Below are 4276 nucleotides of genomic sequence, written 5' to 3'. Positions count from 1 at the left end.
ACATGTAGGCTAAATGATTAATACAAACAATACTGATCCTGTTGCTAAATCAACATCCACCCCTCCTTGATTGTGTATGAAAGCTGTGTTTGTGTTGGTTCTGTTGTTGATTTAACTTCGTCCGAGTTCAGCTTCTTGATCCTGTTTGAATCTTCCTCTATGTTTGTATTTGAGGTTTATGAAGGTAGAGCTGTTTACAGCCGTGGGCAAATAACTAGTTGGTGTCAATATGTGTGAACAACATAATCACATCTGTCTGTTATTATTTGAAACAAGATTTCTGGAAAAAGAGTTTTTATGCGCACATCAGGCTGTCTTGAGGTGCAGGGCAATAAAAAGTGTCATAGAAAAAAGAGAGGGTATGCTTGCACACTCTGGTAGGATATCACATTGACTTTATTTGCACACTAACGTTTTGATATGAAACAAGAAAATAAATCAATATATATAAGACTATGATTTATTAATGAATTGAGGATGTTACAGTGAATTCATTTGACAAAACAACCACACTCTAAAGAAAATGTTAAAAGCATGCAAAGGTTTAATAAAAAAAACTGAATATTTACCAGACAACTGATGATTCAGTTTGATGTTCTGTTAATTTAATGATGGCTATTAAAAGTAGAAATAAAATACAGCGAAAACCAGAATTCAAATAACCATATTCAAAAAGTGATAACATGGATCTGTTCATACGTTGTTATCTTTGTGGTTGACTTTATCTAAACATGTAGAAAGATTTCTTAGATTTAAATGTCTGCGCCGTAATCAAAGACAAAAAATAAGATGAAGTGATGAGATGTGATGGAGAGAAAAGAGGAAGAGGAAACAGTCAGTCAGCTTGTGTGCAGCTGGTGGACGGTCCCATGTTTCTGCGGCTCATCAGCAGAGCGAGTCCACAGCAGTAGAGCAGACTCTTCACTATCAGCACTGTGTAGAGCAGACAGAGCAGCTTCACCCTGCACTGAGGCCGGAGAGGATCCAGGGGAACCACTGCAACAGAAAAGGAGTCAAAGAGAAACCAGTCAGTGCTGTGCTGCTCTGCTCTCTGTGACGGAGTCTCCACATGAAGCTGAATCACTGCTCAACACAGTCACCAAGCCTCCATCACCTTGTGCTGTCTGGGCCTCCACCGTGCCCCCCTCGTGCTTGACGTAGCAGCGGTATTTATACGTGTAGAAGGCGTCCCGATCCACCAGCAAGATGGCGGCGGAGCGTCCCGGCTCTGTGAGCTGCAGCTGCTCTCCCTCAGCAGGAAGCAGAGGACCATCCTCCTTCTGTCTTTTCCAGGAGAACTGGACCAGAGGAGGAGACATGGCTGAGGCCAGACACAGCAGGGAGCTCCTCCCCTCCAGGTGGGCTCTGGATGCTGCTGGGTACACGCTCACCACGGGCTTCACTACCTGCTCATCTGAAGTTTGACAGCAGCAACAAGCAGCACAGACACATTCACACAGTCAACAGCAGCTTCCAGCACTGCACTGCATTCAGTCTGATCCTGGACACTACATGGACTCTGATCACTCAGCTCCTCATCAATACAGCACAGAGGTCACCACCTGTACTGGACTCACCTCCACACACATTTACTGTGCTGTAGGATCATGTTTATAGAGGATGTTTATCATCAGACAAAGATCAGCTTCAACAGAGTCACACATGGAAAAACACTGTTTAAATTTTTAATATTAATTTCACTTTATAAATCATCAGCACAGATCATGTCCTCATGATGTAATATATTTACTATATTTTAAACTTGTTAATGAAATACATATTTACAATATTAATATGAAGTGTAAAAGATATAGTCTTATGATTCACATAAATAATTTAAAAAGGTTAAAAAAAATGTAAAAATCCAATTTAGTGCTAATAACAAAAACACATATCATGTAATATTCTGACAATATATAATGACAAATTAAGTTGTTGGGTTCAGGTTTAATTTCTGCACAACCATACATTTTATACGTCAAAACTCAATTGTATTTATTGTGAAATAAATTCATTAAATATTTTTATAATCATATGATTAAAATATTGACATGTTTTTTATTAGCTAGATTCTACATTAAATTAATTTGTGTTTCAGTGAAATAAATATTGATTCATATGATTAACTGTTACTACATAACTAACGTAATAAGAATAATATAGAATCATTCTCAAAACATTTATAAATACATTTCTCAATTAGTTTACACCACCAGACACGCAATTTTAACACGACACAAAAAATACTTATAATTTTTTAATCTAATGAATTATCAATATTGACCGCCAAATAAGCAATGCATATTTTAGAAAATGTGTCTTTTGTCATATTTTAAGTGCACTTATTAACTTTTTAAAATTATTATATGTAGCCTAATATTTTAAATAATATACAGTTTTTCTCTAATAATTATAATAAATATTTTATATAAAATTTGAATTGATTTGAGGAGAAGAGAAAAGAAAAGCCGTGTGATGGTTGATGAAGCAGCAGCTGATGAGAATCCAGACTGAACTCACAATATCACACTTTTAAGACCCTTCACAAATGTTTCAGCTGCAGCAGAAATAAAGAACTTTGTCATTGAAGAACGGCTGCATCAGGAACTTTGTACTAAACTCTGAACAAACTAACATGTAAAGTCTGAAACAGCAGAAACTGATCAAACACAATTTAACTTCTTCAATAAAACAACTGAAGGGAAATAAAAGTTTGTTCTTACCTGTTACAAACAGTTTAGTTCCAGAGCCAAAGATGTCGTACCACCAGCCTCTCCACAGTGAGAAAGACTAATACAAAAACCCGTCTGCTGCTGAATGTGTCAGCTGAGCTGAACGAGTCCACATTATGAACCAGGATCATGTTTCAGCTCCATCATGTGTTTCTCTAACGTTCACATCAACATCACTGTCTCTTCTTCTCTTTTCTTTTGGCTTCACACTGAAACATATCAACAAATATTCACATTGAAGTTGGTCCAGACGTTCATGTTCCCCTCAGGATGAACCGTTGCTCCAGTTTTATCACATGATTTAAAGTTGGTTTGTTGTTTAGAGTTTTTCTGTTTGATATGATTTTATTCATTTAGCTCCTTTGACTGTTTCTGTTGCTCTTGTTTTCTCATTGAGCTTCTGTGTTTCTTCTCTGTCCTCAGTGTGTGGAACAACAGGAAACCTGCTGAAATATCTGATAACAACATGGATCAACATCAAAGAAAAGTCTAGAAAAAGTGTGTGATGTGGAGGTGAAGTGTGTGAACCTGGGCTGTGGTTTACTGCTCTCTTCCTGTCACTGACGCTGTTTGACACCTGTTCATCTGGAGGTTTTTGTTCAGGCTGCAGGGATCATTTCTCACTGTGGAGGATCTTTCTTCCAACAGAGGCAGTAGTAGGAGGCTGAATGAGAGAGTTTAACTTTCTCTATCTTCAACTCACAGCCGTTCTGTTTATGAACAGCTGTGAAATCATCTTTCTGAGGATGATTGTAACCTGAATATATTTCACCACTTTGCCTGTTAATATCAAGAATCCGTATGAATGCTTCTGTCTCTCTCTTCTGTAACCAATTTACCCTTCCACTGTGATCACACAGCTCAGTTCCTTCACAGCTGAAGGAGACAGATTCACCAACTTTCCTGGTCAATGATAACTGGTCCTGGACCAGCTCTGCTGCCATGGCAACCAGTGCTGCAGAGACACAGACAGGTAGATGAAGGTCAGTGTGACGGTGGTAGTGACAGGTAGAGTGTGTGCGCTCCTGATTGGCTGGAAACACTCACCTGAACACAGACAGCACAGAGCAGCAGCTGGGAGGAAAAGCATTTTGTGAATCAGTGGTGTTTCCTCTGGAGAAGCTGAGGAGAAGTGGAGCTCTGATGCTGCTGAGGCCAAACAAGGACGAGCTGTGAGCTCAGACGAGGCCACGTGGTTTCTGACGGCTCCTCCAACTCCCATCAGCCCCTGCTGCTGCTGATTGACAGACATTTGTCTCTCGGCCTCATTTCTGTTGTGATCTACGCCTCTGACTGCATTTTATTTTATTTCTGTCATTTTACTTTTTTTAGATTAGCTTTTATTTGTTTTTTTTAAATACCTCCTGTGTTTCCTCATTATAAAGTAGCGTTAGTGTTTCCTCAGTTCACTGTGGTTTTAACAGCTCCCTGTCATGAAAGCATTGTGGGATGGCAGGTGGGTGGGGCTGTGGTCTGTCTCTCATGTCTCTGTGTAAAGCACTTTGAGTTACAATTACTGTATGAAAAGTGATATACAAATAATT

General features: G+C 39.0%; 1 pseudogene across 1 annotated transcript; it reads right to left on the bottom strand.

Moving 5' to 3' along the window:
* Positions 1–794: 794 nt before the first annotated feature.
* LOC146960931 (immunoglobulin lambda-like polypeptide 5) lies at positions 795–3030 on the bottom strand (annotated as a pseudogene). The gene is made up of 3 exons (XR_015035341.1): positions 2724–3030; positions 1115–1414; positions 795–996 (listed from the first exon to the last, which is right to left on the bottom strand). The product of XR_015035341.1 is annotated as an immunoglobulin lambda-like polypeptide 5 (transcript).
* Between the last annotated feature and the right edge of the window lie 1246 nt (positions 3031–4276).

This window comes from Trachurus japonicus, unplaced genomic scaffold, assembly GCF_045865225.1.
Source record: "Trachurus japonicus isolate A0001 unplaced genomic scaffold, Traja_1.0 AP029826.1".
In the NCBI taxonomy this organism is placed as follows: Eukaryota; Metazoa; Chordata; class Actinopteri; order Carangiformes; family Carangidae; genus Trachurus; species Trachurus japonicus.
Note: the sequence above shows the minus strand (reverse complement) of the source record. Positions and strands in the feature narration are given on the sequence as shown.